Raw genomic sequence first — 24,285 nt, forward strand, 5'->3', positions numbered from 1 at the left:
CGGACGTTTCAGACGAAGAGGAAGGCGACAATCTTTGGAACAATAGTATAAATACATGATGGAGGGGGGGGGGGCGGAGGACCTACAAGAAAATACATACTCAAAACTCAGACTCTTACTACGACAAAATTTCATTTATAACAACATAGTTGCTAGTAAATTCCATCCTTCATAATCACAATATAATTGAACAGTCTCATAACTATGGTGGTAATAAAAAGCTATCTTATTAAGAAAATCTTTCCCGCCAGATAAGCAATCCCAGAACACAGCTTTGGCAAAAATAGGCTATTGTTCTTGCAGTGAGAGTTATCTGAAACTAAATATGAATTCCCAATTTTCTTATTTAACTGTCACACTTGACAGCTTCCGTTTTCTGACGACAGCCCGAAAATAATGTGGCCTTCATCTGACGTAAAACAGACTAAAGCTCAGTCTTCCACGAAATCATTTGAGTCAGTATGACAGATCTCCTGTGAGCTTATTCTTTTGCAGCATACAGAATCTTAGACAACACCAGTAATATTTAAATAATGATGACAGACATATACTAGTAATAATAATGGGAATCACTTAGAAGTGAAGGAGATAAGATTGTGGGCAAGATTAACAAAGCGTCGCTATATAGATAAGAAATATCATTGAGAAGAACGGAAAGGAATAAAGAGGAAAATAATGCTCGTGATTACGAGTCATTAAAGTAAAATCACATGATTGTTGTTTATTTACTCACAATATCGTCAGTGTAGCAAGAGACCTGAAATTCTTATGACTGAATGTATGTGAATAGGTTTTTACTAATATGACATTCAGGATCTCCTGCAGAGATCTTTAATAAAAACAGTAATATTAATTAACAGAGTTACAATAGCGGAATTTTTTTTTTATTTTTCTTGTTTCCACTATATTATATTCAAATACATATTCTAAAGCATATTCATCGCCTAGTAAAGGGAGGTAAGAGTCATAAGTGGAGCCAGTTCGCGTGCTATGTGTAGTCTGATATTCAAGAGTGTCATGGTGGTTAGTAATAATTTAGACTCAATCACAAGGAGCTACAGCATTCACTCGATGGCCCCCAGACAGAAATACGATCAGCAGTTAGATAACGCGTCCCCCAACCATTGTAAGGAAGTCTGAGGACTGCATCGAAGATTTCATTTTCAACAGATTTCCAACTGAAATAAAATTATTTAGTGATAACAGAAAAATTTTAATTATACTGTGAAAGATTGCTTCGTTGCACATTCTTTTCTTCTGCTCAGAACTCTGAAGTACTTTAGAGCCCCTTGGTGTAAAGTGTTACTTATTTTGTAATAGAGCTTATAAATGTGAAGAAATTCATGCTACCACGAGCTGCTTTTGGTAAATAATGTTTAACCCAGTAGTTTCTGTAGGAAGTATCAAGTCGATCTAAATAACACAAAACATTACTTGAAGAAAAGACGGAAGAGTACAATTATTTTTATATATGTCGTGACACTAATATGCAGGATGTATCATATAGTTGCTCACTTAGCTGTATATCCCGTAGCAAATATTATGTATATAAGATTTTCATTAATTCTTCTTTTAAAAAAATTGTCATAATTCTTTTAACCATGAAGTGTGAGTTCGATACTCGGGTATCTCTCGTGCACATTTCCCATTCAACATAAATAACAATAACAAAAGCAATAATGATAATAATAATAATAGGAGGATAGTGTGAAAAACATTGAGCAACAAACAAAACATCTACAGGAAACATGGACCGCGTGACAAATAGAGACAAGAATGGTGACAGTGTTCAGGAATGGCCATTACAACGATCGTGGAGATGAAGTGCAAACACATAAATGAAAGCAGTCTTTTTACTGTGAAGGTGTATAGAGAATACATGGCTACCGAAGGAATGTGACCTATAGGGTCGATATACAAAATATAATAAAGAAATCGCAACAATATCGTTTCCATCATATGTCTCTCCTCTTCGTTACCTTATGAAACACATATTTTCCCATTTTTGTGCTGTATCCAACGAAGAACGTCATCAACCTGCAAATTCAAGGAGGTCAGTTTCCAGCCTTCGAGATTCACATGTCGGCTTTATGGTTATTAACACAATGATAACTATAGGCACATGCAGCATTTTACTCGCCGGTATTATTAACGGGCTTTCGAATGTTTCATTCTTAATCTTAATTGATCGTCTGTTAGTGCAATCGCACATTTTTTTTAAAATTAACCTCTTTATGCACCGAATCAGTGTATGGGATAACGACTAGCCCTGGATTTGAAATTTATACACTCCGATTACTGAACTAAATCATATAAACCTAAGTGTTAAGATAAACTATAAGAAAATTTGTAGCTATAAAATATACATCGTTGTAGTTCTGGTAGATATTAATGTGGATAATCGCATACATGGAAGAACCCTTTGATATTGTCAGATTTTAGTGGAAACGTGCTTACGTCAACTTGTGTTTCTCGTAAAGGCACCGTGATGACATAGATCAACCGGTCGGCATCATATATTCCTGCCGGGGGCATGGGAAATATGTTACGCTGTTACAATAAATGCTCCAACAGCTATTGTGAATATGCTGAAAAACATTCAATACCTAGACTCGTAGTATCAATACGGGGACCCTTAGTGATGCCATACATGTTTTATTATCTAGTCACACTGTATTTTGAAAAAAATGTTAGTCGTACCTAAATCTCTCAGCCACAGTTCGGATGAGAGCAATACGATTTGCGTGTATGAAAATAAAAAATGAAAACGTAGAACAAATAATTTTCTACCGCATCGAAATTTAAAAAAAAGTAAAAAGAGCTATTAACCACGAAAAATGATAAACGATGACTATGTCGGACAATAGAGAAATTTTCAGCAGTGATTTAAGAAAGAATAGAGAACATTCTGAAGAAGGTTCATAGAAAGGTAAATAAGAAAACCCAGTGCAAGAATGAATATATATTACTTTTTATCTAATATGTTTAACATATAATGTGTAAGCGACTGGTAAAACAGTAGTTGTTGAACAGTTTTTTGTCGTTTTTATGCATTCGCTGAAAGTACTGATGAAGCACTATTCCTGCTAGTTAATACGTTTTCCGGAATAGCATTTACAATCTACCCTGCAGCTACATTCATAGTACATGTCAAATACTGTTAGATCGTTATATGTCGAGTAATCTGTGAGAGGTTAACAACGTCATTACAGTATGAGAACTGGGCTTGACCGACTCTCTTCCAAAACTGGCATGATCTGTAAATAAGAAATACTTCTAGGTCTCTTTGAACGCGTCATAAAGACCTGTTATATCTCGTAAGGAACGCTTCTCAAAGAATTCATTGCGTTGAGTTCTTCTCATGACCACAGATATGGTCAATAATACAAATCTTATCGACGGCAACAACGCAACAGAGAAAACTGTCAACTTGATTTTCAGCGTCGTTTCCACTGAAATATGAGTAAAGTAAGAAAATTAGCTTTCTTGGAGCGATTACTTGTCCATTATTATCGTATACGAAATTCGTTTTCTCTTTTAGAAGTAATTTCGAGTGTATTTGTTTATAATTTTTCCACAGTTGTTGAAGTACCCTTGTGAAGTACACCTAGTGTATTTTCCCTGATACGTATTCAAAGATATTTTTGTGTGGCTCAACCGTCAGTGGAATTATGCCAGTATCACGCAGATTTTCGACTATCTCGTGGCTCTGAATTCATATTTGTGTTAATGAAAAAAAATATCGGAACTGTTATTGTTCTCTCCTTTAAATAGTAACTTGTCGACTGTCAGAAACTATGCACTGCCACAGTGCATTTTAAGATCGGACACCCACCCTCAAGTTGTATTAATGCTGTTTTCCGTAGAATCGTTTCAAAATAACGACTCAAGCTAACACCTCCGGTATGTACGATACGCTAACAACTACGCCTTTCGCAAAGTTGTTTCCCTAAACATCTGCGCATTTACCTCTCTGCCATTTAGTTGTCGTGATAACGAAATAGACTTCGAATAGCGTGAAGAATTATAAGCGATGTGGGCGACGGATATGTTAGGACACGAGTCCTTACAGGAGCTGTCTGTAAGGAACGTGAAGACTGCGTTACGAGAGGTGGGAGCACAGCAACTTCAGAGGGTCGGCTTGGGAGAGGCTTACTAGCCACTATTGTGTCTTCCTGCGCGTGTCGCACTGTAATACAGCTTGGGAGAAGGAAACCAAACTTGGCATCCGACCTTTATATGTAACCGGGCAGCAGTGTCACATCTACAAGACAGGTCTCTATTCATCCCTTCATGTCAGCTATGCTTTATCCAAGAGGGCACCCGAGACACCCTTATTGTAAGCAGTGTTGTAAGGCCACACAGGTGACAACCAGCCCTCACCCCTGAAGGCAGCTGCTGATTCCTACCAACTCTAACCGCTACCAGCTAGGCGATCAATAACAAGTAATACGAATTTTGTTCAGAATCGTCAACCATAAACAAATTAAAGAGAATCTAAATTAATTCAAGGAATATGCTTTCAAGTTGCGTGCTTAATTAATGTTATCTTCGACTCTTAAATTCGTCATCTCCAAAATATAACAATAATATTGTGTGGTTCGATGGTCTGGTGCAAGTCTTTCAATTAGATGCAACCAGTAGCGGAAAGGGAACCTACAGCTAAACGTGGAATCCGAAAGACGTATCGTTTCTGAAGACTCTTCGCTTCACAGAGAAGCGAAGGCTACGCTAAAGGCAGACTGAAAAATCACGTGTCCGAGCGATATTCGAGACTCGATCCTTCGACCAAAACCGCAGATGGTTAAAGGAACTAAGTGTCATCACACTCTGCATAATCACTAGTGGTAGTGTAGGTACGTTCGGCCTTAGAGACATTACTGCAGTTTCTCTTACCTCCACAGAAAATACTCCTGTTTGTATACATGGCGACGTATAGTTTACCAGAGATACGTTCTTTTTCGAATCAGAACAAACGGAAAATTATATTTATTGTCGTTTTCAGGAGAGAATTATACTTTTTGACAAAATTTAAACAAACGTCAAAAATTTAAACGACCAAAATACATATTAGTTCGCAATGGAAACGTGACCGGAGAACTTCATAGAACGTTATTTCGATATCTCTCTACAGAAAATACTCATCTAGCCGTTCCCCTTTTTGTTGACAAAAATGCTCATATAAACAAGTAAATTTGTTGAGAACATAACGATGAAAGGGTTTTGTCTAAAGACAATAAAACTGTAGACTTGTTGAGGTTTGTTTCCTTCCATAATTGAGATTATGCAAGAGTTCGCAGAATTCACGTATGTTTATATAAGCAGTCTTCGTGACTGATTATTCTTACGTAACGTTTTCAATAGTTTGTAATCCCAACACGAAATAAATTCATGGTATATCTATTTTCGGCGGTAGATCGCTTTGTTTCAGTTTAAATTAGCAAAATTTGGCAATGTTATTGGAAACATATTTAATGTTAGATTATGGCGTTGTAGTGTTGATAAATTTGAAGAATTTCCATTGTGTGCAAAGTAACATTACCGTTAGCTTAATTTTTCATCGTCATTATAATATTATAAATAACACTATTTTTGTGAATATTTTGAATTTTCTTGTTGTGACTGCTCTACAATTTAAAAAAAAGAGTAGTTTGTCAGCAGTGTTGACAATGGTGCAGTTCAGTGTAAAATCTCTAATATTAGGCTTGTTTAAAAAAAAAATTTCTTTTTCAGAATTAAGAGAACCCACTCATGATTGGACAACAGCGCTGAAACATGTTTGCTGAACGGATAAAGGCTGTCAGTTTTACACAAGTAGGTGAACTTAAAGTGTTTGGTTCTTTGATATATTTAAGACATCAAGAATTCTGTTACTGGGGTTCCCAGCGAAATCAATAACGTATTGCATTTTATTTGCAAAGTAGAGAATAATTTAAATTTTATGTTTTCTTCCACTTTTAGATTACGACTTGTCTCCATGTGGTGTCTTATTTAGATTGATACAAACTTGCCCTAGGAGTCAGGAGAATGTTTTGGTATCTAGCGGTTGCGCGTGTCCGTTTTCTCCCGCTCGCTGTCTTCCTGTGACTGACACTTAATTTCCGATCGCCTGCTATGGAAGTGCGTGTACTAAAATCCGATAGATAGAACATTCTGCCACCCACGTTTGTCCTTCAGGCTCCACGATGAAGAAGAGACTATACTTATCTCAGAGTGTAGGCAGGCACAATACCAAATACCATTTGCGAACAGTTATGTAAATCGTTATTTTCAGTAAAGACATGTATCATTGCTATGGTAACTGCAAGTAGATGTTACAAGTCTCACAACATTCGTAACATAAAGCTGTATTTGTACTACCTGGTTCGGTTACAAACCATCGTTTGGTATGAAACTTGAACAAAAATAGAAAAATATCACGAAAATGGAAGCGTAAGAACGTAATTATTGGCATGTAAATTGAATAACAGGTCAACAACATAGAGTCTGACATGTTTACACAGCACCTTTACGTATGCAGCTCTTCTTGTTGATTTCTGATAACTGTGATGTTATTCTTCAACTTGACGCTGATTGACGTATTTTTATCGATGAATGTGTCAATAGGTGCTTTCCTATGTTTACATTTTCGTAATACGTAAGATATTTTTGTTCGAGTTTCGTACCAGACGATGATTTGTAACTGAAAAAGGTAGCAGAATAAATGAACCAAATACAGCTTTGTGTTATGAAATTTGAGAAACATGTACTGAGTAACTGCGTTTTCTTTTTTTATGAGTTATTAGTGCTTTCGTGTCACTTACTATGCTCTGTCCTACGTGAATTTATAGTACTGTTTTCGTATGTGGGACGAATGTGTTGAAAAATAGTAGTCCAAAATTTTATCCGTCATGATTTCATTATTGAGCCTATCATATAAGGATAACATGAAAAACACAATTCTTGATGTAGTTTTCTTACGTATTTTTTCCATTCTTACGCACCTACTTCGATGCTACTTGTGACCGCAAATCATGACTGAAAGGCCTGATTAAAAGCTGTAGAGATGAAGTGCTCTTTCGGGACGATTTTTCTGTTTCGAGGCTGGCGTAAGTATGTTTTGGTGCTTTGGTGCGCTTCATGTAAAAGGAATAGATATATTATGCAAATAAAAATTGTATCAAGAAATAAACTAATGAAAAATGAGAAAACTGAAAGGCCAATGTTTTTCGAAATCAGTACAGTGGAGTGTTTTGATGGATATGAAGGAAATCTTCGTCATATAGTATGTACGCACTTCCCGAGTTCTTACTCGTGAACAAGCATAGGGACAAGCTATTTCCCGTTTTCACTTAAAAATATTTCTTTAATCACTTTATCAGTGGATAGGTCGGTGATAACACATTCTGAGCCATCAGGAATTTCAGCCAATGTTTTGTCATATTTATTTCTTCACCAACTATCTTACTAAATATTATCTTGTTTATTATGAACCAGTACACTATAAATTGTTGCAAATGAGATTGTAATCCGTTTAAACATTTGTTTGCATGATGTCTGGTCCCATTGGTCTCATTATTTTCATAAAATTTCTAGGTTAGTCATAACAAACAGAGAGCTAAGGATGAGCAAAACGGCCACCTTAAGAAATTTGTGTATTGTGTAGAGAGTACGACTCGAACCAACACTGTAACATTGTCTTTCTAGGATTTGTGTCTTGTACTTAATGAAAAGTATCACTTCTTTCATCACATCTTCAAACGTTCCTGAGCATATACGCTTTTTTTTCAAAAAATCGTACTTTTATCGAGGAAGACATTTCCAAAAATATTCTGAAAGTGAAGTTTAGCTTAAGAGAGCAATTTGTAATACAGAGGTCTGTAAAAATAAAATTATTTAGAATTACGAAGCTTCTTTATGAAAATGAATTCATCCTGGACTATTGCATAGGCAAACTATAGCTCTATTTAATGGGATTTATATATCAAGAGCACTATCTCCATATAGAAACTTGATGTAAAAACTAAATCAAATAATTTGAAACTATGTATCAATTCAAAGTTGTGTTCTGAGCACTGACGATGTCTGTGGTAGGAATGGGAAGAGATAAAGAGCATGTTACATTGTCAGAGCAGCAGGTGATCGTGTCAAAGAGCCATTAAAAATTTCAGCAACAAAAATACACCATATACGAACTATAAGAACAAATAACTTTAAGAAAAAGAACCAGAAGAAAGAATGTCTAAGAATTACAGCCCCAGAAGGTCAAACAAAGATTAAACAACGAATTTAAAATCAACAAGCACATGCTATGCACAAGGAATTATTAAAAGTGAAAATATGCAGCAAAAGATGGGATATAGATGCAGGCCATCGTGTGACTCGCCGAGTACAGAAGGTCTAAAGTATTAGCTCAGAGGAGGAAAGTAAGCTAATAAGTCATCTTCATAATTACCGAAAATAGTACATGCCACTGCAATAAGAAAAAAATTTGTGGATAACTATTCAATAAGGCAAAAAAGGAAAAAAACTGAATGTAGAAGTACACAATACAAGCTGTAGCATTCGTTGAAATAACTTCTGAGTTTGAAATCAACATAACAAAAATCAGCAAATAATCGCGCCATTTAAAGACTAAAAGAAATGTTTAAATATGTATAGTAAGGAAAAATAAGTTTTGACACATTTTAATCATTGCTTCTCCTACATGCAACGCGCAGGTGGGATAACAGTAAGGAATTAATAACAGTAGACATATAACAAATAATGGTGTAACAAGAGCTTGTAAATTAGTTGTGCATCCTGGAGGACCTCGTCACTACGGATCAATTGGAATGAAAGTAAATCTAATCTGTTCTTGTGAGAAGTCTAGAAAAGTAACGAACGAAAGGTTGTGAAACGAGGGCAAGGTCGCCAAAATTATGATCCTAACATTGACTGATGATTCTTCACCATAACTTAAACAAATGAAAATATGTGGAACAGTTGTTTGTAAATAGCCCCAACCACTACTCTGGCACTGACGAAAATATCGTGAGAGATCAAGAAGTATGAAAAACAACAGGTGTAGTGTGATTCAAAACGAATAGGACAAAAAGGAAGTATTCTTGTGAGCACTGTAAGGACTTTATTTCAGAAATACAGTTATAGACTGGAAGGTTTGCTCTGCAGTCCCTGGTATATACAGTTACATACGTGGGAATTTCTGTGATAATATACTTATTTTCTTATCTTTTTTCATAATGCGAGTTAAGTTTACATTTCCTGTAATACTATTTCCTTGTCTTTATTTCTTTCTTCTGCTGTCACTATAACATTTATACGGCTACTTACAGTTATCTCGTGGCATCCCTACTCATCCTCCGTAGGATCTTTCTTTACTGTGATAGGAAGAGAGCCATAGTTTCGTTATTTCAAATTATCTTGACTAATTTACGATTGTCATTATACCTATTGATATTACTACTGTTAAGCACCATGTACTGCAATAACAAACAATATCCCACAGATTAATAAAACATTCTCGTTTTTCAAGCAGTGACTCTATAGACTTGTTGTCCCGGCTCCATAATGACACCACCATGGATTTACTTAAACATACCCTTACGTCATCGTATTTTTTACATGGTGGAGAATATTTCACCCAGACGGACGGCCGCGATAGGGAGCCATTAGCTCCTGTTGCAGCAGTCCTCTGTATGGAGCATTTTTGGGACATGGCCTTTGACACGGCTCCGGCAAGGCCTACTTGGTTTTAACGCTACCTCGACGATACCTTCGTCGTACGGCCTCATGCACGTGAAAAGCTCAAAGAGTTCCTGGAAAACATCAACAGCGTCCCAGATCGTATAAAGTTCATGTGGATGTAGAGAAGGAAAGTTCCTTGCCGTTCTGGACGGCCTTGTCCGACGCAAACCGAATGTGTGTCTCCGTCACAGCGTTCAGTGCAAGGCCACCAACACGGATTGCTATCCGCATGCTATCAGCTGTCACCACCAAGCATAGAAACGGTCTGTTCTGAGGACCTTGGTTCATAGGGCTGAAATAATATAAGACGCCGAAAACCTGTCAAAGGAACTGAGCCACTTATGTCTAGTTTCCAAGGGAAACGGTTACAAAAACACACAAATTTCTCGACCAGTTTCTGTTAAGACGCGAAAACGGACTTCGAGGAAGACAAGGAGAAGACTGCGTTTTTACCGTTTTGTGGCTCAATAGCAATGAAGATTACCCGGCTCCTAAAGAAACAGAAAATCAGTACAGTCTTCAGGCCCCCAGGAAAGAACCGGCAATTAATGAAGCCTGCGAAAGAAATGTAGGCATGAGAATATCGGGAATATACCAAATACGGTGTGGGTGTGGACAGTTTTATGTCGGCAGACTGTCCGTGCTATTGAACAGCCTCGCACAGAACTTGAAAGGTATTTCCTGCTGCTGTGTCCCGAAAAATCAGCTGTAGTGGAGCATGCATTGGAAAACGGACACCGAATTGCATTCGATGGTACTTCTTTTATTAAATGGACCAACGACTTCTGGGATAAGGTAATACATGATGCAACAGAGATCAAAGTATCGGACATCACCCTCAATAAAGACGCTAGATTGCAGCTGAATAGGGCCTAGGATTCCGTGATCGGCGAGTTGAAGCGGAATCGGCGGTCACGCAATCAAAACATTGTCATAAATGGCGCGAGACTAGGCACCAGTGACGTCACTCACTGCGGCGTGTCTCTCAGACGACTGTTAATCATTTGTCAAGGTAGAGGAGGTCTCTACCGAAAGCTCGTAAGCAGTTAACCACTTGAAACCCAACAATATTTTATTAATTGTTATCGCCGCGAAAGCATTCGTAAATATCCTATGGTAATTGGCAGACGTTCGAGGTAGGATAAATTTTTGGCATGGCAGCTGTGTGAGACCCAATCTAACGTAGTCTGATCGATAGCGTTAACGACTTCGACTATCAGTATCGAGTGCCTGTGCTACTGTAAGTCCTGTGGTAGTGAAGGGGTGGGGTGGGATGGGGGGGGGGGGGCGTACCTCATCCTTCACTCATCCCCAAAGGAAAAAATCTGTTGGAAAAGGTAGGCGAAATGGAGTTCCATAGTATGAACGGCACACCTTGCGATCCAGCATTACCAATCCAGCGCTGCAGAAAATGTCCGTTGAGGTGCCTATGTACCAGGTTATGCCAATGTGTCGCGGCTCCAACCAACTGAAAAATGAAGTCAGGCACTCTTCTGTTAACTGAACTGACAACCAGGGAGAAAGCACGCATATCGTATAGGAAAGGAATTATTAAAAGTGGAAATATGTAGTATACGACGGAGACCACTGCGTAACCCACGGTATGTTCTGCGAAGAACGAAGAACCAAAGACCCTGCATTTGTTTATGGCGCAGAAAACATTATAATTTTCTGAGAATAGTGTTGATGTACCAGAGAGGCATGCAATTATTATGTTTGTTCACTTTGCCACGTAAGTGAAATGTGGCTTCGTCAGAGTACACAAGTCTCTCTGCGAAATCACCAGATTCCATCAATGCTTTAAAATAAATGCATAATTGCCTCCGCAGGAAATATTGTTGTTGTTGTGGTCGTCAGTGAGAAAACTGGTATGATATAGCTCTCCTCATTGGTTTATCCTGTGTTAGATACTTCGTCTTTGCATAAGTAGCGCAACCCACATCCATTTTACGTGCTTTCTGTATTCATAAATTAGCCTCTCTAATACTTTTTACCCCCCCCCCCCCCCCAAAGAAAAAACTCCCACCATTACTCAATTGACGTTTTCTCGATTCCTAACAGAAGATCCTTTGTCTTAGATGAGTTTAACCGAAATCTTTTTTTTTCCAAGTCGATTCAGTCCCACCTTATTAGTGGCTCAGTTTATAGATCTAATGTTTGGTATTATTCTGTTGCAATACGTTTCAGAAGCTTCGTGTCTGAACCGTTTCTCGTCCACATTTCACTTCAGTACACTCTTACACTCCAAATACCTTTAGATACAACTTAATAAAACCGGAATTTCGATTAGAAGTTGACCAATTGCTAGTTTTCAGAAAATCTAGTTCTTGCTACAGCCAGTCTCTATTTGACATACGGCCATCTTCAGTCAGGTTTCTGCCCAAATAGCAAAAATCGTTCACTACTTTTAGTGTGTCAGTCCCTAATCCAGTTTCTTCTGCACCGCATGAATTCATTCGACTGCATCCCATTACGCCTATTTTACTTATGCTGAGGCTCACCTTACAACCCGTTTCCAGAAGACTGTCAATTTAGTTCAATTGCTCTTCCAAGTCTTTGATATCTCAGGCAAAAATGCAATGTCATCGGAAATCCTAAAACTTTTTATTTCATCTCCATTAGTTTTAATCACATTTTCAAATTACTCCTTGATATTCTTTACTGCTGGCTCAGTGTGAGGCTGAATAACATCAGGCGCATCCTACAACCCAGTCTCACTCCCTTCTCAGCGACCGCTTTATTTTCATTGCCTTAAACTCTTACAGGTGCTGCCTGGTTTCAGTGAAAGTTGTAAATAACCCTTCGCTCCCTCTGTTTATCCCTTCTACGTTCAGGATTTCAAAAAGTTTTTTCCAGTAAACGTTACCGAAAGTGTTCTTGAGATCTACAAACGCTATAAATGTTGAATTGCCTTTCTTAATCCTATCATCCAAAAGAAGTCATAGGGTCAGTACTGCTGGTGTCCTCGTACATTTCTCGGGAACCCAGACTCATCTTCCCTTCTTTTCTAGGAAATAAACTCAATGAAATCAAATGACATGTTTATCCGTGGCATACACGCACCGATGTAAATACCTTGCAACTTAAAACAGTGCCAACCAAACTGAGACTTGAAACCAGACTCCTGTTTTCACGGGCACAACAAACTAGGACCTGAGAACTCGCCTGACGTAACGACACAAAGCAACATCTTACCTCAGGCTCCTCACGGTCCCCACAGGAGTTGTTCCACATATCACAGAGAAATGCTATGACATGTTTAGAGATGGTTAACTCGACAATTCTTATCCATAAATATATTTAGTATTTTTCGTCCAACTGCATCAACCTTCATACATTGTGTCATATACATTTTATTTTGAACAGGTTATTTCAAGAAACTAACGATAGTTTGTAAAAAGTCAGTTATTTCACGTTTAAGAGCTAACCAATGATTTAAATATATCTCACAAGGCTGATCCGAGTGAAGGACTTCTCAAACCTGTATCACAAATAAAAGCTTCAAAAAAAGTTCAAAATAAATTACCCGATTGGCAGTTTCAAATGTTTGAAGAGCGAAGAATTAGTTACACACAACAAGAAAAGTTTTGTGTCACCTCGGTTCCGAGGGTTCCGGAATCTGTGCACAAAATTGGAATAGATTGTCTGGTTGAAGGCATATGCGACACTCATCGGTGAAGAGAACGTGATTCCAATCCTGAGCTGTCTATTCGGCATGTTATTGGGCCCATCAGTACCGCGCTGCATGGTGTCGTGGTTGCAAAGATGGACCTCGCCATGGACGTCGGGAGTGAAGTTGCGCATCACGCAGCCTACTGCGCACGGTTCGAGTCGTAACTCGACGTCCTGTGGCTGCACGAAAATCAATGTTCAACATGGTGGCGTTTCTGTCAGGGTTCCTCCGAGCCATAATCCGTAGGTAGCGGTCATCCACGGCAATAGTAGCCCTTGGGCGGCCTGAGCGAGGCATGTCATTGACAGTTCCTGTCTCTCTGTATCTCCTCTATGTCCGAACAACATCACTTTGGTTCACTCCACGACGCCTCGACTCTTCCCTTATTGAGAGCCCTTCCTGTCACAAAGTAACAATGCGGACGCGATCGAATCGCGGTATTGACCGTCTAGGAATGATTGAACCACAGACAACATGAGCCGTTTACATCCTTCCTGGTGGAATGACTGGAACTGATTTGCTGCCGGGCCCCCTCCGTCTAATACGCGCTGCTCACCCATGGTTGTTTACATCTCTAGACGGGTTTAGTGAGAACTATAACAGTCAAAGGGACTGTGTCTGTGATACACTGTCTCCAGTGAACGTCTATCTTCAGGTGTTCTGGGAACCGGGGTGATGCAAAACTTCTTTTGGTGTGTATAAGAAAGCTTTGCGCCATATAAATACTGACTGTGTTGAATCCAAAAGATCTTATATATAAATGTGTTATTGCGTTTGAGACTCCGCAACCTGAAGTAAAACGACAATCAAAGCAGTGAGTGGAAATAAACCCTTTGTTACAGAAGATGAGATCAGTTATATCTGCACAAAAGATTGTAGTTTTAAGAAAAGGAAAATGTATACTGTTTCTTAAGCGAAACAGCAAATGAGCAGAGAGCATGGAAAAATATAGAAAAACATTGTAAAAGAAAAGAATAGTTTTCTTTTTGGACCGCGGAATCCGCTCCTACTACAGAACATCGAGCAACTATATGTACTAATGACTAATATCCAACTTATTTATCAGATTTTGTAGCCACGGATTTCCACTGAGTATCAAATCTAAATAATTTTTGAGACGTTAAAATTTCCTGCTAGTTGTAGGCGGCTATTTTACAGCTATTTCAGAATGGTAATTTAGCTGTGAAGCCTTAACATTTGAAAAACTTTTGGCACCTTTAGTGACGTAAAGGGAGAACTTTTGTCAAAAAGAATTCGAGTAGTCGGTCTACAAAGGTCCAATATCTCCTAAAAATGTACTAGGTATTTTCTATAAGAAGTGATATTTCCGATACCTGCGGGGCCAGCAGTGTGGCAAAGGCTTCATCGTATCTGACTAGTGTGCTCCAAGTCGTCAGTTCAAACGCAGCCGCCAGCAGTTATTTGTCACTAAGTGTTTATCGTTTCAAAAAGATTTTACAAATGTCTTATGCTTGTCATGTTTGTTGACATTAGGGTATTCGATGTCTGTATAAATAGTAGCTTTCTTGAATGTTCGGTGTTCGTGTAAATCTCCATCCAGTTTATTTCTGTTCTGGCTGTACTTTGACGTCAGTAATAAACGTTGCTTTAGTTCAAAAATGGCTCTGAGCACTATGGGACTTAACACCTGAGGTCATCAGTCTGTTCATAAATAAGTAGACTATCCACCAACGATAAACGTGTGTAGCCTACAGTTCATTAAATATATTAGTCTACATGTGTGCAGTATGTGAACTGATCCTCAATCATGTGGGGCTCTCACTTCAGGATGTGTTGACTTCACAGTGATTCAGTTTTAGACTTTTCAGCTTTTCAATTTACTGCACTGTGCAGTTTCTTATTTGCAGTAACATCAAATCATCACTGTCATCTTTCTCTAGAAACGGTAACAATAAATAATACACAGCGACCAAATAGTCTAATCCAAGAAAGAGGATTGTAGCCCCGATATAAACTGAGTTCAGGTGTAATCTACACAACCATTCATTTACTACTGCAAGCACTGCCTGTGAGGAACGTTGTAAATACTGAAATAGGTTTCTCCTGGAGAAATGCCTCGAAAAATGCCACGATACAAGTGTGTGCTTGATGAGGCGACTGGTGTCTCATTTATAAGAGTATATAATATCATGAAAAAAATACTGCTTCTAAAGATAATGAAAGACATCACGTCTGTCTACTGACGATAGGTACTGAAGGAAGCACATTTCAAAATCGCGTTTGGAAAATTTCAAGCATAACCGGAAGAACGAATATGGTTGTACCATATACCTCGAAGACAAAACTACGTTCAAATTATTGTGTTGTTAAAGTCGCGTGTTCACATTAAACATTTTTTTTAAGAGCAGTTGAATGGAATGGACATTGTCTTGAAAGGAGGATATAAGATGAACATCAACAAAAGCAAAACGAGGATAAAGGAATGTAGTCGAATTAAGTCGGGCGATGCTGAGGGAATTAGATTAGGAAATGAGACACTTAAAGTAGTGAAGGTGTTTTGCTATCTGGGGAGCAAAATAACTGATGATGGTAGAAGTAGAGAAGATATAAAATGTGGACTGGCAATGGCATGAAAAGCGTTTTTGAAGAAGAGAAATTTGTTAACATCGAGTATAGATTTAAGTGTCAGAAAGTCGTTTCTGAAAGTATCTATATGGAGTGTAGCCATGTATGGAAGTGAAATATGGACGATAAATAGTTTGGACAAGAAGAGAATAGAAGCTTTCGAAATGTGGCGCTACAGAAGAATGCTGAAGATTAGATGGGTAGATCACATAACTAATGAGGAGGTATTGAATAGAATTGGGGAGAAGAGGAGTTTGTGGCACAACGTGACGAGAAGAAGGGACCGGTTGGTAGGACATGTTCTGAGGCATCAACGGATCACAAATGTAACATTGGAGGGCAGCGTGTAGGGTAAAAATTGTAGAGTGAGACCAAGAGATGAATACACTAAGAAGATTCAGAAGGATGTAGGTTGCAGTAGGTACTGAGAGATGAAGAAACTTGCACAGGATAGGGTAGCAGGGAGAGCTGCATCAAACCAGTCTCAGGACTGAAGACCACAACAACAATAACAACAACAACAAGACGGCATTATGATTAACCTTTCTCCTAATGGGGAAACAATGCGTGTCCTTCATTGTCTACATTCCCGGATAGTTTACGTTGGAATCTGAATCGATCAAGAGCAGCGGTCGACAAAGATCAGATTAGGGATGGTCGTTATCGCTGAAAGAACCGGTTCTCGATTATATCAGGCTTTTTTCCACGTCTCTTTACTCCGACCGTAAAACCATTCAAAATATCCGGTTTCTGAAACAACCTATTTTAGGTTTTGTATTCGTTTCATTTTGTGTAATAAATGAAATAATCAAACAAAGACTGAAAACTTCTGTTTCTCACAGTTCCAAGACACAGAATCATAATATTAAATTAAATAAAAGAAAACTTAGCTTGTCCACCGTTCGCTATGTTTCTCGAAAAGCGGTTAAGTGGTCGTAAAACTCAGCTCAAAAATAATGCTGCAATCGGAGATTATACTGCTTTTAGAGAACTACGCATAGTCAATGATGAAGGCCGAAAGTTCAGATTGAAAGACTCTATTTTTCGCGTTAATTTTCCCGTTTTCAAGGGCTACAAGCAGATAAAGGCGACTTATGCAGCTACAGGCTACAGATCGCCTACTTTCTATTTTTGTTGTATGTTTTTCATGAATTGTTGTTAAGTTTTTGATTTATCGCTATTACCCTAACTTCCTTCCTCTTTTATTATTTCATAGAAACCGAAGGCAAATGAGCAGTTGTATTTCTTTGTTTAGTCACAACGTAAAATTATTTGCTGACGGGTTGGTGCCATTTCAACAGCAACGACAGCGAAAAACTGCCGTATAGACCAGGTGTGTGCAAGTTTTGCACACTGCATGCACAAGTCAACCTTAAGCCACCACACACGGCAAAGGAAGCAGTATTCTCCCAACTACGATGCACCAATTATTATGCCAAATATTTGTTGCTCGTTTTTGTTGGAATTGTCATTAAAATAGCATAGTCCATTTTGTCATTTTTTACAGTAACGCAATATTCAAAACATGTGAACTAAAATCATTCTTTTCTTAAAAACAGGGGTATTCAAAAACGAAAAATTTTAGCACAACTGATATGAATATGTATATTTTAGTGTTTTACTCTGTTATTTCTGAAAAATAAACAAAAACACCTGTTATAACCAAGATCAAACAAATACCGAAAAATGCCATTTATTCAGAACTATAATATTTTTATTGTATTTAACCGGTTGGTTTTTCCCATCCCTAGATCAGAGGTAAGAAACATCGTCTTAACCAGGGAAATGAGCCTGCTTACATTTAGCTCGTTGCGATGATATAATTAAAATGATTGCAAAAATGTTGAATGCCTGGAACTCCGCAGCTATTAGATATTTCGTTAAAGAACGTGTTCTAAAAACCAGAAGCAGCACTTAAAATGTTTATTAGCCAGGTGGTGATTTTCGTAAACAAAACATCGTCGATTACTTCTGATACGGAGGACAATAAACAATTGTATGTACATTTTTATCTACAACATGGAAACTGCATACACGAATATTAATGCTGAATTACGTAACCTGGAAATGGTAGTATTCAACGATGGCTATGATCCAAGACTAGTTTTGAAGCTTTACACAAAAAAAAAAAACAGAAACATTAAATTGAGAATGGAAATCAGAACACACTAAAAAAGAGCGAGCATGTTTAAAAAGGTAAATTTATTGTCTTACACACTGGGGTCACATCTCCGATACAATAAATCGTTTTTATCTATAACATAGGCTGCAAACTGGCTTCAGGGCAGAGAACACTACAAGATTAAACATTATACACCCTATGGATAAGAGTCAAGCATAAAATATATCTGAAGTGTATGAAGTAACATGTAGTGAATGCGATAAATTTAATGTTGGACAGGGAGGCAGAAGCTTCATTACGCGATTTAAAGAACGTATTGATCTTAGTGGAGCCAATCCCTCAGCATTTGGTATACAGCTAAGAGAATGCAAGTATTTTGCTAACGACATTAATAAAAACATCGCCATTCTTCATAAAGCAGAAAAATGTATCTTATTACGCACTGTAGAAGAAATTGAGAGACGCACTTGTATAATGAAACTCCCAGACAACATACTTAATTAACAAGCAGGGTTACGATATAAGTTCTATATATAAAAGTAGTTATTGTGTTTTAACCGAATACATCTGCTTTGGAGTTTTTGCATCTCCTGCATGAACAGTTGTCTAACTTGACAGGAAAAGTTGGATCACCATTGGATCTTAAGTTGATTTGTACATCACTATACGAGGGACACAGATTTTACATTTAGGCCAAATTCGTCAGAGTATAGCCTGAGGTAGTTAAATTTTTTTATATATTCTGTCCTTAAATACTAATTGTCGAAACACGATATTTTACATTTATAAATCCATGTAACAGATGCATATAAATATTATCTCAAAAGACACCCAATGTAGAGTCTTTGATTTATTTGTCGTTTCCATTATGTGCCAGTCAAGCCAAATGTGAACAGGAAGTGTCACTACCTAAGAACTGCCAGTAATACACGCAACAACCTGTGTAATGTGAGGGTGAATGGCTTTCATATCCTAACATATTGACATAAACGTGCTTGTAGTTGGATTCTAGGTGTCAACATGGTTTTCTGTTTTCTAGATGATCATCAAGTTGAACAGTACAAAGAGTTTATAATAGACACCCATTTTATCGATACAGAAATGTATAATATGTTATCTCTGTTATATTCACTGTTGTCCTGTTGCAGATATCGATATACATACAATTCGTTGTATCCTCTGTGCAAAATGCTAGTCACGATGGGTTGTACACCAAAATACAGGCAGACTAATAAACGTTTTAGCTGCAGCTTATTCGTTTAGAAGATGTGCTCATTTCCCAAATTTAATTCCATCTAAGTTTTTTGTTTCCTATCCTTACAAAAACCTACAAATTTGGTGAGGACGAAGTCATTTTCTGTGCAGTGACGAGAACTATTCATATTTCTAAAGAAACTACTAAAAGAATAAGAAAATAAGAGTCTTAATTGAGTTCACGTACGGAAAATAATTTTTTATATTTGTTTTTGTAGTAACTGTTATTTAGCGAAATGTTATTGTCTTGCGTAGCAATCTTTCTTCGTAGTTACAGAGTGCTATTGGTGATTTCTTTACTCAGGAAGTGTAAAAGGATTGTTAAGGACATGGCAAAGAAACAGCCGAGGCGTGTGTTAGGAAAAAACCACAACGACATTTATCTGAAGTAAGCTTTGCTTTTTTTCAGAATGACGTTTCTTTCTGGTAGTCATTGCTTACAAACGGTAAACTACATCATCGATGTTACTCATTTTGACTGTCGTGTCCCTTTTCTATGTTTCTACTATATTTTTACCCCCTTATCTTTCTGTATTCTTGTGGGACTGTATCATGGACATTACTCAGTCTGACTGTCATGTCTCTCTTAAATGTCTGTTCTGTATTTTTATACCTTACTGTCTTGATTTCTTGTAGGAATGCGTCATCGCCGTAACTCATTCTGACTCCTATGTCTTTTAAACGTCTGTTCTGGATTTTTTCTCATTACCTTCCCGTGTACTTGTAAGACCATAACTCCATTTGTTTATCTATGTGTTTTATTGTTTTACAAGTAACAAGGAGTTTACAGAGTAAGAAAGGCTCCTTATTGATAAGTCTTGTTGCTTAGCTTTCATGTCACAATCTATACAGTTCTTGGTGCTGTCAGAGTGCCCCAGTCGCCTATGTGAAAGAGAAAAGCCATAGTATACATTGACGTAATAAACAAGATAATTCATTTGTAATAAATTATTTTCATTTTAAATGTATTCGGAGTCAAGCCACTTATAAAAGAACATTTACCATCCTTTATTTAATCTTGTATACCTTCCTCACATGACACCTTAAATTCATTTATGATATATACTCAATCGTTCTGTTGATGTCATAGTGAGGTGCTTCACCAAAAATTATGTATACTGCAGTCAATTACATTAAGAAAACTTCTTTGCTGATCGAGATTTAAGTGGTTTTCATGATCATTTGGGTTCGACACCACTAAACAAAAAACATGTCACTGCGGCTGTTGTGTCTCAGATACATTAATACAAATAATACTTCTATATCGTCTAAGTCACAGATCATGATTCAGGAAAGTTTACGGTACACAGAAGGCTATTTGCAAAAGCATCGACAATTTACTCAAGTCATGAAACAAAACTTACAGATTATTTCTAAGTTCTGTGAGCTCTCAAATGCATTTCACTGAGTAAATCACAATATCTTTTAAGTAAATTATAATATCTCGGTGTAGTAGTAAATGTTGCAAAATGGTTGAAAACGCATCTCTATGACAGAGAAACGAAGGATTTCCATAGGAAAGAGTCCTGCGCTGAAGTATATGGTCTACTCTGCGAGGGAACTAATTACATGTGGTGTCCTACAAGGTTTCACCCCACGACTCTCACTTTTAGTTGTGTATATCAGTGACCTCCCTTCGATAACATTACCACATGTGTATTCCTTTTTTTGCAGTTGATAAAAACACTGCAAAAAACACCGTAGCTAGCGTAGTTTAGAAAGATTGGTTAATGAAGTTTTAATGGAAATAAATAAATATTTCCCAGCCATTCTATATAATTAACTATGAAAAAAATCGTGTTATGTGTTTTTAAGAACATGTGAGAGAGCCCCGCTCCCTCCCTCCCCCGTATCTGTCTAAAATATGACGACGAGCAGATAGCAGAAGTTGACAGTGTGAGATTCTTGGGATTATAGTTTAATAATAGATTCAGATGGCATAGGAATACTGCAGAACTGCTGGAGCGCCTAGACAAATCTGTATTAGCAATCTGCATGTTGTCAGACACAAGTAACACAAAAATAAAAATAAAAACTCTAGCACACTTCGCTCACTCACTTTTCATAATGTCATGAGGTGTCATTTTTTGGGGTAACTCATAAAGTCAAGTTAAAGTCCGTAACTAAATTTTCCATAAATTTTTTACATGTGTTTCAAACTAACATCACAGTTCATGGGATTAGTACTAGATATGTAAATAATCTGAACCAAGATTAGGAGTCACTTACTTTGGTACAGAAATGTGTCCATTATTCAGGAACACCGATTTCAATAACTTGCCAGAAGTAATAAAATATTTATATACTAATAAAGTTCAGTGTAAAAGAAGCCTAGAGGTTTTATTGACAGCCAATTCCTTCTACTCCGCTAAAGAATTTCTAGTACATTCGATTTAGGTGTAGATATTGTTATAAATATCAAACAAAATGAGCGTTACAAAAAAAAAAGAAATTCTGTACATCTTCTGCGCAGCAGTGTGATCAGTGTAAAAGTGTTCTAAGCTGATTTCCTCTTACACGATCCGTAGCTCCAACAGTCCACATGAACCTTAGTGTATTGTCAATTTTCACATATTATGGTACTTTCTTATTATTTATTAAATGAAAATATGTTCTAATATTCTCTTTTTATTATTCCACATCCGAAAGGGGCACTTCAGTTTGGATCTGTGGATTGTATATTAGCATATTTCTTTTTCTTTGTAAATATTTATGGTGTATTCCTGTCATATGAGATGTTCTTTTTTCTTGAGGATCTCCTCAATATTTTTTTTTTTTTTTTTTTTTTTTTATGGAGCAAGGCGTACACCCAACGTAATCATCTGAGATTAAGAAGCCCAAGCAACTGATGTAAGATAATTGATTTTCTCAGTACGTTATTCCTCATATGTCTCTACAGAGTAGATGACACTCAAATCATCACTAAATAGCTACTCCAGTATTTGTGGTATTTGTGGATGCTTCTTTACAGATTGCTGATCGGCGCATACTCATATTCAATGTCAAAATGATTTATTTTTCTTACGCATATGCACTAGAATGTTTCGACAAATCACCAACGTTTCACACATACTTCCAGTAAGCTGAACATAAGCGCTATGCTTGTTCGTCAGTGCGGTGGTTGGTCAGCTCCACAGGACATTCCAGACACGTATGGCGAAACGAGCAACGCCACAAGCCGCGTGCCATTTGTAAATGAAATTGACGCCCAGTTTTCAGCAAACGAGCTCTGATTTAGGCCAGCGGTTTCACTGTTGTACGTGCCCTTCGTAACAAACACACGGCTTCAAATTTTGCAGATTTTGTACCAGAAACCAGCCGTGCGCAAATGACAACATATTTATTCTGAAAATTCTTTTAATTAAAGCACGCGCTCTGTGGCTTATAAGGCACAGTTGGTAGTTGCACCTCTTGCAAACATAATGAGCAAGCAAAGTCAAAAAACTAAGATCACCTATTTAATTATGGTAGTCCCATCATACGTATTAACATAATTATTCGTGTCCACGCATTTCATCTTTCAACTAAAGTAGTACGTAATTCATCTAATTACATTGTTGGAAACTTTACACGAGGTTCGTTTAAAGAAAGTATCGTGTTCCCATGTTATTGAAATACATGTGATTTCTTTATCATCGCACAAGTGTAGCAATATTTCCAGTCATCATCTCAAAGTTTGCGTCTATTGTTTGATCGTCGCATGATACCCACTCACAGTTGTAATATGTGACAGATACCTGCTTCTCTATCTGGAGTACACAATAAAGCTTGAACGATTATCTCTGTGTTAATTTCAGTTATTTATTTAATGAAGTAAGTTGATTCAAGAGCCAATCGACCATATATAGAGAGGACCAAACAAAATTATATAGACAAGCCATATAATTTCAATCAGAAACTGTAAGTGACGAATACCACTGGTATTTCTAAAGGAAAGTCAGTCGTCCAACAGACCAGTAAGAAATATTGACATTACAGTTAAAAAAGCAGCCAATTTTAACATTTTTGTCCGCAGTTCTCGAAGAAAACTGATGCGTGTTACACACACATTAAGCTATTTGGACATTTTAGTAGGAGTGAAATCATTCAGTGTAACAGAAGTAACCACTGACATTTTGTTCATGATTACAAAATCGGAAAATAAAGTTGACAAGGAGCAATAAACCTGATGGTATCACACGGTATTAATGTAGTGAAGAGGGATAATACAAACAAACTTACATGAGGGCAATCTAAAACCAAAAAGTAGTACACGCACTGAGGAATAATACAGAGAACGCTAACGTTATTTGATTCACAAAATGAAAAACAGTACACAAAAAATCAAGTGATTAATCAACTAATTTCATAAACTACATAAAGCAACTTTACAACCATGTAGCAAAGTTCATGCACCTGTCAAATGTGCTGTCAGAAGTTCGTACCATATAAATGTAAACTAAAATATGTTGGTTAACATCCACTGATATGAGAAAGGACCGATAAGCTATCACAAGTTCGCTAAAATACAAACACAGTCATAAACATCATTTTAATGAGCGACAGTTCCTACCGGTGTGAAACGGAAGTCAGGAATGATTAAACGTAAGTACCAATTTCTACGCACGCCTTAGAGCCTTAACATGCAAATACAGAAAAATTTAATCCAATAATGATAAGACTCTACGTATTAGTCGCAGATAGCTTGACAGTGGCAGTAATAGCTGAAATAGGCCGGTGCGAGTAATGGCATTCAATTGAATCATATTTATAATGCCATTATAAGACTTATATCACGCCGCGGACCCAGAAGAACGTAAATTATCTTGAGTAAATTTAGAGAACCTATATTCGAAGAAGACTGTATGGTCATTTTGCTGCCCTCAACGTTTTTCCCGCTTAGAGGTCATAACAGTAGGGTGAGAGGGATGAGAGGGCAAACAAA

General features: G+C 37.4%; 1 protein-coding gene across 1 annotated transcript in view; it reads left to right on the top strand.

Annotated features, from left to right (window-relative positions):
* Window positions 1-24,285, top strand: part of LOC126349156 (uncharacterized) — a 369,106-nt gene that overhangs the window by 156,488 nt on the left and 188,333 nt on the right. The window contains exon 2 of the mRNA XM_050002409.1: window positions 5,734-5,814. The gene's annotated coding sequence lies outside the window, so the exon portion shown is untranslated. The remainder of the gene's footprint in view (window positions 1-5,733; window positions 5,815-24,285) is intronic.

The sequence above is a fragment of the Schistocerca gregaria genome, chromosome 1, assembly GCF_023897955.1.
Source record: "Schistocerca gregaria isolate iqSchGreg1 chromosome 1, iqSchGreg1.2, whole genome shotgun sequence".
Lineage (NCBI taxonomy): Eukaryota > Metazoa > Arthropoda > Insecta > Orthoptera > Acrididae > Schistocerca > Schistocerca gregaria.